The following is a 15196-nucleotide window of genomic DNA, read 5'->3' as shown; positions in this document are numbered from 1 at the left end:
TGACTTAGGGAAATGATTGTGTTATATCTTGTGTTATATCATGTAAGTCAGAAGATGTAGTTGTGCGGTCTGAGAGTTCTCAGACCTAGCAATAGACATGCAAGACCACCATATTGCTCGGAAGGTGTTCTGGTCTGATCTGCTCTAGTAAATGGGAAAAATTCTTCCCTACATCACCTGTGGCTTTCCCCTGAGCTGCTGGGAAAGCTCTCAGGAAACTGGCTCTGTGTACATTTGTGCTGGTTATTGGTACGAAGGCTTGAGCTCAGGACCTTGTTGTCTGACTTTGTTTTTTTACTCGAGAGTGGCATTCTACCACTTGAGCCACTTGAGCTACAATTCTACTACTGGCTTTTTGCTAGTTAACTGAAATAAGAGTCTCTCTTCCCAGGCTGGTTTCAAACCACAATCCTCAGATTGTAGCAAGAATTCCAGACCAGAGCTACCAGTGCCTGACAAGAAATTGGCTCTTTTAACATAGGCTGCTCTTGGCCCACCATCTCGTTCATCTTTCCTCCTCCTCCTCCCCCCCTCCTCCTTCTCCTTCCCCACCTTCTCCCTTCCTTCCTCTTCTTCCCCCGCCCTCCTCCTCTTCTTCTTTCTCCTCCTCCTCCTCCTCCTCCTCCTCCTCCTCCTCCTCCTCCTCCCTTTCTTCCTCTTATTCCCCCCCCCCCAACTTCCTCCTTTTTTTTTTAATTTAAAGAAATACAGTCAGTCCAGCCTGGTTTGGACTGATATCAGCGAATTCCAGCCAGTTTCATTATAGGTGGGTTTATAAAAGCATGCAGAAGGGTGACTCCCTCCGCTTTTCCACCTTTTATGTTCCTCCTTATCCCTGTCATTAACCCTGAAATCCTCTCATACTTATTCATGGTCATTAGTGTCACCTTCATTAACCTTCTGAGGTTCATATACTCCCATCTGCTGCCAGCTAGCTCCTCCCTTACTCAGAATCAAGTAAGATCACAGTCCTGGCCTAGGCTTCAAGGGCTCCAGCCTGCCATGTTGATGCACCATAGTAATCAAGAAGAAGGATGAAGCAGGAGACTCATGAGTTTGAGGCCAGACTGGGCTACAACTCAGTTGGTGGAGATGGATTATCAGTGGCTCACACTTGTAATCCTTAGCTACCTGTTCATTGGGGAGGCTGAGATCTGAGGATCATGGTTCAAAAGCAGCCTTGGCAGACAAATCCATGGGGCTCGTCACTCTGGTGAAGTACTAGCATTAAAAAACAAAACAAAACAGGGGCCGGGAGTTTGACCTAGTGGCAGAGTGCTTGTCTAGCATGCACAAAGACCCAGGTTTGAGTCCCTAGTACCACATACATAGAAAAAAGCTGGAAGTGATGCTTCTAGCATTGAGAAAAGTCCAAGGACAGTGCGCAGGCCCTGAGTTCAAGCCCCACAACTGGAAAAAAAAAACCAAAAAACAAAAACACCATTTTTATTGCTCAAACTTCATTATTGCCTTTCATCTAAAAATAGAGCTGTTGCAATTTTTTAAACATTTAACTCTGTTAAAATTGGAAATATAGTCACTTCATTTGTATGCCCTTCTCGACCTCCCAAAGCTCATTGGAAAGCTCCTACTTCTCTCACCTGCGCCCCAGCTGCCAGCCAAGAAGAGTAAAATGTCCCCCTGAACAACTGTACACTCATTCTGAGAGACGATCTCATCACCCCTTGGGGCAGAGAATATGTGAGAACTTGGGAAAGCACTGGCTCATTTAGGCATGTAATAAACACTGGTTGAATGAATTCGTTAAGCAAACCAATGAATAAAGCAACACCTGCTTCTGCCACATAGTTGTGCATGGAAGGGATGCAGTGCGTGGAACCTCTAGTTCCTATTCCCACCCCAGAAGCTGATCTTTACAGGAATATGGTGCCCTAAAGCAGCTTTGCCCTCCCTCCCTCCCCCAGAAATGTTCTGATGCATTCAGTGCTGTTGAGATTTAGAGTTCAATATACCTATCATCCATGTTAGCCACTGTCTAATCTTGGAACTTTGCAACTTGGACAACTCTTTATTATGCTATAGCTGCAATTTTATAACCTGCAATTTCCGTTGCCCCTAGTCAATGACTGTCCAAGTCATGAAATAAAAATCTCATGCAGTCCCATTCTATCCCATGTAGACATGAATTTTCCCTTCAGTGTATCCATTAATCAATGATCAGATCAATTGTCATATGTCAGTGTTCATGTCCAAGCAAACCTTATTTTACTTCATGATTGCCCCATAGGGAAAGAATGGTGATTCTGGCAATTTTATTGCAGTACTCATCTATTTCATTATTGATTATTTTTGCTCAATTAATATTACAGCTAATTTATAAAAATGCTCATCTGGATAAATAGGGGAAAAAGAAACAATATGTAGAGGTTGTTGCAGGCAATCACTAGAAATCTTAGAAGCTATGCCTTTCTAGTAAGGGAACATGTACAAAAAGGACATTTGTTTTACCCATCACGGAACAGAATGCAGTTTGGTTTCCATGGTAACAATTTTTTTTTAAAAGCCTGAACTTGGCAGGAGGGGGAGGGGAACAGGGGCAAAACAATTTGTTCCTTCTGCCCAGGTTACTGGATTAGCCCTGAGGCTGAATCTGGCTCTGGGATTTCTTCAGCTCCCCTCACTGGCCACATGGTTCTTCAATTCTGTCTGCTGCAGACAGAATTACCTGTCTTCAGAGATCAAGAGTGCTCTCCTCACTCATTCTCTCTTTATCTTCACCTCTTATCCATTCCCTTGGGATGGGATTCACCCACTTTATCCCTTAGGGTCCTTGGAATCTGATAAGCACTATAGGAAATAATTGGAAACCAGGCTTCTCCAGGTGTTTAATTTATAAAGGAGCATTCTGTCCGACACAGCTGTTACCACCACTGCAGCTCTGGGCTGACCCCTGACTTTGATTTATCATTCTGAAGTAATTACTAGTAATTAAATGACAGAAATACTTTCCCCACCCCTGCCCTGGCGACTGCCCAGCCACATGATAATTAACTTCTTCTTTTTTTCCTTCCTCTCTCACCAACCATGAAGCAATGACATTCTCTGATAAATGAGTTGCCCACGACCATCTTGCTGACAGGTGTTTCACATAAAAGATGAACCAGCTCACGAAAAGTGGAAGGCAGATGTTGAAAACTGGAAGCTCACAGGTCAATTGCTTCCTGCAATATGATTTTAAAGGCTGAAGAAAATAAGCACAGAGATTTCACATTCATATTTTGACCTTGTCCTGGAGATTAGAAGGCTGTCTACAGGTGGTAGATTTACCTTCCTACCTGACAAAGGTTGCCCAGCCCTACATACCCCAGCCTTCCCTTCTTCTAGCTCATTGGTAACCAGGATGAATGTCAACTGCTGTTTTCACTGTGTTTGTTCTGTTGATTTTCTTATCATGGCAATATGTTGTTCTGCACCTGTAGTATGTAAATGGAAGATGGCCGAGAATCTTTTGTCATTTCTCCCTCTGAGAAGTCAATCTGTCTCTCCCTCTTCTTGAGCCTGGGCTGGCTGTGACTTACTTTGTCAAATAGAATGTGGTAGAAATGAGACTGTATTACTTTTGAATGGAGCCAGAAGACACCACAGTCTTGGCTTTCACATACAGGAAACAGCCCCTGTTGGAACCCAGCCATCGTGCTGTGAGAAGTCCAAGCCACTTATTGAGGCCACCTGGAAAGGACTAGAACACATGGATGACTCTGGGGGTTGAACTTACAGCCTCACTTGTTTTAAGTATCTGCTCCGCCACTGAACTATATCCCCATCGTGGAACCCTTCATTCTATTCCCCCAGCCTTGCCGGGATCCCATCCCATGAGCTTCATAAGTGAGCCAGCCGGGGCGCCTCCACCTGGCCCTCCCATTAGCCCTGGATGGCATCACATGGAGTAGCAGAGACACCCAGCAGAACCCAGCCTGAGAGACAAAAAGTGGCTCCTGGGGTTTTTTTTTTTTGACCCTCAGGTTGTTCTGCAACAATAGCTTACCAATACATCATAAGTTAATCAAGGTTTTGGAGACTGAAGAAAAGATTAGAAGAGTGCATGTTTTAAGAAATATGGAGACAGACAAACCTTTCCTGAAAGACTCTTCCTTCTAGGTTCCTACATAGATGTCTAGTTTGCTTCATAAATCCATACTGGCAAGTCTCTAAAGCATTTCGGTTGAGGATGCGGCTGAAAGGGAACATGATCATATGCAGGTGCTCAGCTCCAGGTGAACCGAAAGGAGATTCTGGCAGGTCATGCTTTATCCAAATCATTCTGTCTACAGATTCATCTTGGCAGGAATAATAGTAGCAGCCCACTCCCTGCTCGCCCCACCTCCACCCACACCCTGGTGCAGCATGCCTTTATGCTCCCAGCAAACACAAGTGGCCTTTGGCCTAAGACGGCCAAACAAGGGGATGTACACGAACCATTTACCTAAGGAAGCACATGTGTGTGCAAGTGAATTTTCCACGGATACCTGAACTATCACTGTCCTTGGGAGTTTTGGGACTCAAGCATTCTTGGAAAGTACTGGAGCTTTTTAATAGTTTTTAGTGGGTTTCATTACACTCTTTTTTTTTCTTCTTTTTTTGGCAGTAAGATTGAACTCGGAGCATCAGACTTGCTAAGCATGCACTCTGCCTATAAGATGAACTTCTTCCTCCTCCTCCTCCTCCTTCTCCTTTTCCTCCTCCTCCTCCTTCTCCTCCTCTTTTTAAGTTTGGTAGCAGGGTCACTGGCTTCATAAAATAAATTTGGTATTCCCTCCTTTTCTACTTTGTGGGCTAGTTTGAGGAGCTTGAATGCCAGTTTTTCATTCAAGCTCTGGCATACCTGAACTCTTCTTTGTTGAGAGATTTTTATATTAATTAATACTTGCTCATTACAGATGTTGAAAGGCTGATTGCACCTTGCTTCAGTTTGGGTAGATGTAATACATCTAGAAATGTATCTATTTCCAGTTTACTGGGACATAAGTTTTCAAAATCCTTAGTAATAATTCTGTGGATTTCACTGGTATTCGTTGTGCCACCCCTCTTTCATCTCTAATTCTATTAATTTGGTTTTGATTAGCTTGGCAGGAGGTTTATCAATTTTGTCAAAGAACCAACTTTTTGTTTCATTGATTCTTTGTATTGTTTTTTTTAGTCTCTGATTTCTTCCCTAAATTATTATTATTTCTTTTTCTGTTTTTGTTGGTTGTGGGGCTTGAACTTTGGCCCTGGGTGCTGTCCCTGAGCTCTTCAGCTCAAGGCTACTGCCCTACTAGTTGAGCTACAGCACCACTTCCAGTTTTCTGGTAGTTAAATGCAGATGAGAGTCTCATGAACTTTAGTTCCCGGGCTGGCTTTGAACCAAGATCCTCAGGTCTCAGCCTTGCACCTGGCTAATTTTTATTATTTCTTTTTTTTTTTTTTTTTTTTTTGCCAGTCCTGGGCTTAAGCTCAGGGCCTGAGCACTGTCCTTGGATTTTCTCAAGGCTAGAGCTCTACCACTTGAGCCTCAGCACCACTTCCAGCTTTTTTCTATGTATGTGGTACCAAGGAATTGAACCCGGGTCTTCATGCATGCTAGGCAAGCACTTTAACCACTAGGCCAAACTCCCGGCCCTTATTATTTCTTTTTACCTACTACTTTTTTTTCTGAAAACTTAAAGTGCATTGTTAGGTTATTTATTTGTGACCCCTCTGCATAGACTTTTAATCTCTAAAATGTGAAAAAAATGTGTATTATTTATAAATTGCTAATTGTATTTTTAATAGAAGCATGAATAGACCACCACGTTTACCATGAAAAAGACATTTGTTTTGAAGACTTTTTCTATCCCCCAAGCAATGTATTTGGAGAAATTGGGGGCTTCTGGGCTGTCTGAATTTCTGTGAGGCACTCATTGATCCCTCGGTAGAACAGGAGTGATGTTACTCAGTTACAAAAGAGTTTTCTCGGTGCTGGGCAGAGATTTTCAATCACTTCCTTTCTGCTGCATGAAAAGAGGAGCCTGAGTTCTATGACCAGCCACCAGACTGAGGCACTCCATGTCTCAACTCTTCACTCCCTTCCTAAAAGATGATCTGTTCTCTCCTGCGTGTGCTGCTCACTCACTTTATAACAAAATAGGGGCAAGTAGGTGCTAGGTTTTGCAAAGATACCTTATTGACCAAAACCATTTGAGAAGGATACTTGTGAACAGTAATATATTCGCATGTCACCATTTTCCTGACTGAGCTGGAGAGTTCTAAACTGGTGTTTGATTATTTCTATTTTTCAAGAGTTGGAACACATATTCACACACATATGTATGCATGCACACATGTGCACACGCACACTGCTAAATAAGAATGTTAACTACACCACACCCCCAGCTTCTTGTTGGAGGCATTTTCACAAATGAGGAATTTGCTGTGGCTATTCTGGGAATTATATTTATGTGGTCTGGGTATATCCCCCTCCCACTTTCAACTTTACTTCTCTTCTCTTCCCTACCATCCCCTCCTTTTCTGGAAACCATACTTCTGTTATTAATAGTATCTTTTTGAAGTAATTATATGAGGCAACAGACATACTGTAAGCAAATGAGAGAATACTAACATGAAAACTATTTTCAGCTTAATAGGAATTTACTTTATTCTTCATGATCTCTCGAATTCTACTTTGACTGGATGGAAATGAGTATTTGATGAAAGCTTTCTCTCTTATGTTTGCCTCTAGCAAATCTTATGTTCAAATGTCTCCTCCTTTCGTTTGCATTTAATTTCATACTAACACTTTGGATGAGTAGCTACGGTCCATATATAGCAAGGGATTACAATTAGACTGTTAAAACAGTATATGAACAGAGCCAAGAGATGCAGAGACCTTGATCTTAGGCTTTTCTTGGATCACACATTTCCAGTGGGGCTTGAAGGCTGAGACATTTGGGATATAGGAGCTTCAACTTGGCCACACCTGCAATCACCTTACCTCTCCACCATTTACCACCCTAATGTGACTCACACCTATTTTACTGTCCCCCCCCCTTCTTCTATTTCCTTTCCCCAAGGGTATTATTGTGTGAGTCTCATTTTTTTTTTGGTGGTTTTAGAATGAGTAGAATGAATGGGCTATTGTTTCACAAGCCACAAACAATGATATTTCAGCTTTTCTTTGTATGAGTTTCAGCACTGTGGCTTGAACTAAGGGCATCAAGCTCTCACTTGACTTTTTCACTCAAGACTGGTACTCTACCACTTGAGCTACAGCTCCACTTCTAGCTTTTTGGTGGTTAATTAGAGGGGAAAAAAAAACAGACAAAAACCCCAAAACAGAAACATCTCTTTGGTTTATCTGCTATGGCTGGCTTCAAGCTTCTATCCTCAGATCTCAGCCTCTGGTGTAGCTAGGATTACAGGCACAAGGTACAAGCACTTAGTACATTGGTTATTCTTGAGGTAGGGTCTCATTTATGTCAGGGACTAGTCTAGGCTATAATCCTTCTACTTGTTACCGTTGCTGAGGATGAGAGGTGTCTTTCACTTTACCCAGGTTGAGATGGAGTCTTGTAAATTTAGCTGGGTAGAAGGCAAATTCAGAGTCTGTGTCTCTGGTAAGTCCCAGCTCATGTCTATCTCCTGACTAGACCCCACTCTCACTTGGAGCCGGAATCTCTGGACTTCACAGAAAGAGCAGTACGATCCTTTTTTGGTGCAGGCAGTAAGCCTTGTCTGTTGCATATAATTACTGTTCAGTGGTTCTCTGCGAGCACCTCTCCTTCTATCTCCCAGGGTCCCCATCAGTTCTGGATAAACTACACAAGGGTGGTATATATGACCAGACAATCCTCAGGCAAATAGGCAGAATGGCTTGGTGGGGATATGAACTACTAAATCCTCTTTATTGACAGTTTCATTTTCTGATTAGTTACCTGTTGGTATCTGAAAACATAGAATGAAATATTCCAGAAATAATTCATAACTTTTATGGTAATATATTATTATGGTTCTCAGTTACTATTGTTAATTTCTTACTGTGGCTGATTTATAAATTTAAACTTTTCATTAGAAATGGATAGATGAACAGATAGATAAAATATTATACATACATAGTAATATATATCTATATATGGGGGTATTATACAAGGTTTTGGCAAACTCTAGGGCTCCTGCCAACATATCCTCTTCAGATAAAGGAGGACTGCTGTACTTAATTTGAGTAAGTAGATGTAGTGATTCTTCATACTGAGACAATCTCCCAATGGATGGTAAACCAAAAGACTTGTAGGGGTCCTCACCATAAACCTGACAGCCAGTTGCTCAGCTGTTGATAGGAATCCCAGCTTGTTTGTGCCTGAGAGGGAAAAACCCTTAGCCACTCAGATTGTTTCGTGGACTACGTCCAGTCCAATAATGCATTCTGTGACAGGATGCTCAACCTGGAGTCTTGTATTCATTTCCAAAAAGGAAAAGTTCTTTCTGGAGTCTACAAGAAACTCCACAGTGCCAGCAGAGCAATACTTCACCGCTTTGGCAAGAGCCACAACCTATTCTCCTATTGCTCTTCAAGTCTCAGGATCCAAAAAAGTGTTTGGTGCTTCCTCCACCACCTTTTGATTTCTTTCTCTTTCGTTAATCTACAAGGCATTTCCATGCTTATCATCTAAAACTTACCAGTAAGTTTTTCTATTAGTAGCCTATCATCACCAAAACTAGAAGCAGCTTCTTGAGATGAAAATCTAAAACCATCTCTGATCTCTTCATCATTCCAAGCTATGTGCCTGCCTTTCCCACCACCACCTGCTGAGGCTTTGAGCTTGACAGGGTAGACAATTTCCTTTGCAATTCTGACAGCTTCATCTGCATCCTCGACTACACCATCAACACCAGGAATTGTGTTAACCTTTGCTTTCTTGGCTAATAATTTGCTTTCAGTCTTGTCCCCCATGGCTTGAATAGCATGTGTTCAGGCCCAGTGAAAATGACATCCTCTGCTGCCAAACACTCACTGAAGTCTTTGTTTTCTGAAACCTGCATGCACAGCTTGGGCTCCAGTTTACTTAATGGCTTCCATGATGGCATCCATGTTGAGATAGCTTTTACTGGTGGGAGCTGGGCCAACACAGACAGCCTCATTGGCCATTTTCACATGAACAGAACAAGCATCAACATCACTGTGGATGGCAACTGTCTTAATGCCCATTTTCTTGCAAGTTTTAATAACGCTTCTTATATGCAATTTCTCCTCAATTAGCAAGAAGAATTTTATCAAAAGTTTTCTCCTTAGGATCACATCCTGCTGAACTCAGGCTGGGACTATCAGGCCCACTGTCTTGAATAGGATGGAATATGCTTCAGGGTCCATAAGCCTGCACTCTTCATCCGCTGTGGTGGTGGCTGCTGCCCTTGCCCTCCGGCCACAACTGGGGCCACAGCTCCCACCCAGAGCCCCACCATAGCAGCCCTAGTGCAGTTTGAAGTAATTCATGCTGACCTCGCAATATTCCTGCTTCTACCACTTGAATGCATTATAGGTCTGGTTACCCACTTGATTTCTTCTCATTCTCTAAATGGAATCTATTATTTTGAGGAAGTTCAATTTCTTTGGCATCATTGTTTTTTATTTCTAGGGATCTTTTGCCAAATCCAAGATCATGCTAGCTTTATCCTTATGTCTATACCTTTTAATCTATTTTGAGTTGATTGTAGCATGTAATGTGATATAAGAAAGAGTCTAATTTCATGCTTTTGTAAGTGGCTATGGGATTTCTAAGTGCTCTTTGCTAACCACACGGACACACACACACACTCACACCCCTATTATTATTTCCCTCATCAGATAATCTGGGTACCTTTGTCAAAAATCATGACCATGGATCATAAGTATATTTCTGGAATTTCAATTTTCTTCTACTATCTACACATCTAGCTTTGTGCCAGTCCTATACTGTCGTGTACAAACGCAGCACAGTAAGTTTTAAAATCACGGAGTATGTGTTCTCTTGCTTTCTTTTTCACGATTACTTAAGCTATTCTGGGTCCTTTGCAATTGTTGTGAATTTTAGATTCAGTTTGTCATCACTTTGGTAGCAATTGAGTTATATCTGAGGACTGTAAAATATTGCCATCTTAATTGTTCTCCTCCTTCTCTTTCTCCTCCTCTTCCTCCTCTCTCCTCCCTTCTTCCTTTTCTTCTTTTGTGCTGGTACCAGGGTTTAAATTCAGGTTCTCAATTTCAGTTGGCTTGTTTGCTCTATCACTTGGGTCACACCTCCAGTCCAGCTTTCTGCTGGTTATGTTGAAGTTGAAGTTGCAACCTTAAGAGACTTTTCTGTAGAATGTGGCTTTGAACTGCAGCCCTTCCATTCTCAGCCTCCTGAATAATTAGGATTACAGGCTTGAGACACTGGTGTCTGGTTTAACTATATCTTCTGATGGACAAACATGTTTTCAATAATTTAAAATTAAATTAACTTCAATTTTTTAAACCTGTGTTTTATACATTTTCAGTTTATAGTTAGATACTTCTTTGTTAAATATAATCTTATGTTCTTTGAAAATTCTTTTTGATGATACTGTAAATGAAATTGTCTTCTTCTTTTCTTTTCTTACTGGAGGTGGGGGCAGGTTGAACTCAGACCTTCACACTAGGTAAATACTCAGCTACTTGAGCCAGGCCCAGACACCTCTAATTCTTGCTTTTAGTTCATGTTTCAGATAGGGTCTTGCACATTTGCTTGTATCAGACTGCAATCCTTCCTTCATCTCCCAAGAAGCTTGGATTATATGTGTACACCATCACCCCCAGCTGATTTCAGCTTTTAATTCCTCATTTCAAATGTATAAAAATATAATTTATTTGGTCTTATATCCTAGAACCATACTGGGATTTCTTTTGTTATAATAGTTTTTCTATTAGACTCCTTAGGACGTTCTATGTACAAGCTGATGGCATTTTCAAAGTGTTTTATTTTTTCCTTCCCAATCTGCATTTCTTTTTAGTACTGGGATTTGAACCCATGACCTCATGCTTTCTAAGTAGGAATTCTACTATGGGCAGCACTTTGTCAGCCCTTTTTACATTGGTAGTTTTGACAATGGGGTCTTTCTTTGTGTTTAGGATGACCTGAACTGCCATCCCACTATTTGCTTTTCTTTATAGTTAACAGGTGTGTACCACCACACCCAATCATTGTACTTCTCCTGAAGATGGGCATCCAGTCTTCAGCACTTGAGCAGCAAGTAGTAGCAGCGGATGGTTGAGTAGGTTGAAAGGTTCTTCCCCGGAAGACCTCTGCTTGAGGAATGAAGAACTCCATGCTTTTGAATACAGCTATCTATAGCAGAATCCTCACCCTGCTGAGAAACTCCACAGACTCTTCTCTTACCAAATTTGTTGACTTTTCTCGACTAGAGGCTTCTTCTTTTGCTGTATTCTCCTTAGAGTTTTTTTTCCCTCAGAAGCCTCAAGTATTTATGTTTAAAATCATTTCACTGGAGGGTGCGCTTCTCACACTCATGTCAGAAATTGGTCTCACCCTGGGGAATTTTGAGTATGTAGTTATTGTTAACATAAATAGCAGGGGACTTTTTTTGGGCATAGTTCTCATCATGATTTTAGGGTGGACTAAGAGTCATTGGTCCTAAACTTAGTATCTACGAATGGACCTTTTTGGAAATAGGGTCTTTGAAGATGTAATCAAGTAAAGATGGTGTGTTGCATTATGATATGCCTGATCCAGTCACCAGTGTCCTTATAAGGAAATGTAGATTCAGACAGACACATAAAGAGAAAAGTGTGCAATTGTACAGATTTGAATCTCTACAACTGGCTTCTACTAGCCAAGAAATGCTAAGGATTAAAAGACTAAAAAAAAAAAAAAAAAAGGAGCCTCCCTTAGATCCTTCAGAGAGCACATGCTATGTACATCTTGATGTTTGACTTCTAGCCTCCAGAAGTATGAAACAATAGATGTTGGTTGTTTTAAGCCATCCCATTTGTAGTACTTGGGAAAGGCAGTTCTAATATAAGGCCACTGGGTAGCGTGGTCTGGTAGGTTGAAAGTTTCCCAGAAACCATTTGGAAGTATCCCCCCTATTCTGTTTTTCATTTAACATCATCCCTTTTCCTTCTATTGTTTCATAATCTGACTCCATGGGGAAACTGAATTTCTGTAAACGAGTCTTTCATTTCCTTCTTGAATTTGAGAAAAGCTTAGTTCCTAAAAGCATGTTTTTAAAGTGCTCTTTAACTGCCATGTCCCAAATTTACAGTGGCCCCCCATCTCACTGTTTAACAAGGCTATAATGAGTCCCAAATTGACAAATCCCCCGGCCATTATTGGGATTCTCTTTTCTTTTGTGACTGGGTTACTGCCTGATGAAACAACACTTCAGAGCTAAGAGGTAACTGGAAGGAGGACAAGCAGAAATCTGATTAACCAGCACCTTTTTCCCCTCCAATTTGGCATATTTTTAGTCTTGGAAGGAGTATATAAAACACATTGCTTGCAACATTTATATTTTTCTAACACCTAATAATTTACTCTTTTATGATGTAAAATCTGTTGCTCCAGATCTTTTAAATTTTGTTCATTCAACTTATTTCTCACATCCTTGTGTCTCTCAATAGGGCTAAATCCCAAAACAGTGAAATTTAAGAGTGATACACAGAATAATGAAGGGAATTTTCCAATCTGTGGTAGTAGTGGACTATCTTTTGGGGGAGCAGTCCTGGGCTTGAACTCAGAGTCTGGGTGCTGTCCCTGAGCCTCTTTGTGCTTAAGGCTAGTGCTCTACCACTTAAGCCACAGTGTCACTTCCAGTTCTTTTTAGTTTATTGGAGAGAAGAATCTCAGGGGGATTTTTCTGCCCAAGTTGGCTTTGAATCTTGATCCCCAAATCTCAGCCTCCTGAGTAGCTAGGATTATAGGTGTGACCCACCAGTGCCCCGCTAGTAATGATCTACCTCATAGTAGGTCCTGCAGGTGTGGTGGCTCATGCCTAGAATCCTAGCTACACAGGAGGCTGAGAACTGAGGATCACAGTCTAAAGCCAGTCCAGGCAGAAAAGTCCTTGAGATTCTTTGCTCCAGTTAACCAGCAAAAAGATCTAAGTGGAGATCTGGTTCAAGTAGTAGAGCAACAGCCTTAATCATATAAAGCCAAATGAAAGTGTGAAGCACTGAGTACAAACCTCAGTACTGGCACATGCACATACATGTATACACAACTCACAGGATATATTTTCCGAGATCCCCAGAAGAATGCTTGAAACCCTGAATAGTAGTGAGTCCCGTATATACTAGGGCTTTCCCTGTCTGCCCTGTGACATTACCACACGGTACCAGCATTGGTCTCTCTACTTATATTTTTGTTCCAGAGGTCAGCTTTGTATCATCCCTATGTCACATGGATACTTGGGGCAAAGGGACAGCTCACATTCTGGGAAGGACAGAGAAGAACAGGGCAAGATTTCAGTATACTGTTCAGACTAGAATATAATTTAAAGCCTTGGGCTTATTTCTGGAACGTTCCATTTGAGATCATTGGACTACAGTTAACTCTAGGTAACTGAGACCCAGGAAAGGAAGACTACTGTGTTGATAGCTTTTATATTTTTAGACAAAGGCATCTCCAAACGGTACTTGAAAGTGATGACGAGAACCGTCACCTTTGCACTATTAAGGGAACTGGACTACAAGAACTTAAAAAGTAGAATTAAAGAGCAAAGGATGACCAAAGGAATGAATGGTTTGATGACAATTTGTATAGCAAACTCAAGATGTACAAATTCTTAGAGATATGAGCCACTTCTAGATTGAGGTGTCTAAGAGCATGGGTGAATTGATATACACAGAGAGGCTGTGTGTGTGTGTGTGTGTGTGTGTGTGTGTGTGTGTGTGTGTGTGTGGTGGCTAGCATTTAAGCATGGCCTGCAAGGGACAGAGTCTTCTTCTCCAGCTTCAGTCTTCAGATCATTGTCCTGTATTTCCTTTTCCATCTGCCCATCTACTACATAGCAACTGGACCATCCTTCTGATGGCATTCAGCTACGTAACTGTGGTTGTATACTTACAAATGTGAGGGTGATAAACAGCTTGTATCGCCATGGGGCTTGTAGTTTTCTAATTGTAGACACTATCATTTGTATTTCCTTTATCTAGAAGCAGGGCATTTAACTTTTCCAGTTTCATTAGTCTTCTAGAATATTAGTTTTTCTTAACATCTGTTTGAATCTTAAAGACTTAAGTCCACAACTAATTGAAAATTTTCTCTAATTCCTAAAGGACTGAAGAAAGGCCCTGATGCAGGAAAAACAAGACACTGAAGCTTAATATTTTTTTATTTTTTATTTTTTTATTGTAATTAGTAAAAGGGTTACATGATATTTGCCAGATAGAAGGTGCATTAATTCACATACATTGATACCCTTTCACATGTCTTGGTACCCATTTCCCTCCCCCCTGAAGCTTAATATTTTACAGATAATGTAGAAGACAAAAGTAAATGTCATAGAAGCTAAGGGTTCTATTTAAAGTCCCAATGAGATTTACCAAACACATTCAGTTGGCAATAAAGTTAGTACCATAAGAACGTAAAAAGATGATTGCTTGCTTATTTCCTTGGCAGCTGGTCCTCTCCTCAAGGAGAGGACTGGCACCATATTTGCTGTGTGTGGAGGGGGAGTGATTGCTTTTCATGTATTGTACCCTTGTATAGAAATTTAAGAGAATCTTGGCTTTATAAATGAAAAGCAACTGATTCGTCTCCATAATTGTGTCATGGACAGACAGGCAGGGTACTTGCTATAATTTGTATGTAGAATACTTCAAAGGTCCTTGTGCTAAATACTTGGTTCCCATGTGGGGTCTATTGGCAGGTGAGAGACTAGCAAGTGGGCTTTAGGGAATTAGGGGGGGGTGGGCTTGAAGGTAATAGGAATGGAATAGGGATCCAATTGCAACCCTCCCCCCCCCTGTCAGTGAGAAAGAGAATTTTCTACATAGCATGCTCCAACAAAGATGTTTTCTCAACACAGGTGCAAAGCAATGGAGACAATTGGTCATGAGCTAGCTCCTCCGATTCCGTGAGAATTTGTGTAAGTTACTTTTTTTTCCAGGAATTTGTTACAATGACAGAAAGATGAGTGATACATCCGCTATATTTCACAGTGTGGACCATCACAACACTATCTTAGCCTGGTGATGGAAATTGTG

General features: G+C 41.2%; 1 pseudogene; it reads right to left on the bottom strand.

Moving 5' to 3' along the window:
• LOC150064865 (propionyl-CoA carboxylase alpha chain, mitochondrial-like) overlaps positions 1-9435 on the bottom strand; it is a 52614-nt pseudogene extending 43179 nt beyond the window's left edge.
• Between the last annotated feature and the right edge of the window lie 5761 nt (positions 9436-15196).

This window comes from Megascapheus bottae, chromosome 3, assembly GCF_031878675.1.
Source record: "Megascapheus bottae isolate mThoBot1 chromosome 3, mThoBot2.hap1, whole genome shotgun sequence".
Taxonomy (NCBI): domain Eukaryota; kingdom Metazoa; phylum Chordata; class Mammalia; order Rodentia; family Geomyidae; genus Megascapheus; species Megascapheus bottae.
This window is presented reverse-complemented; position numbering and strand designations above follow the sequence as displayed.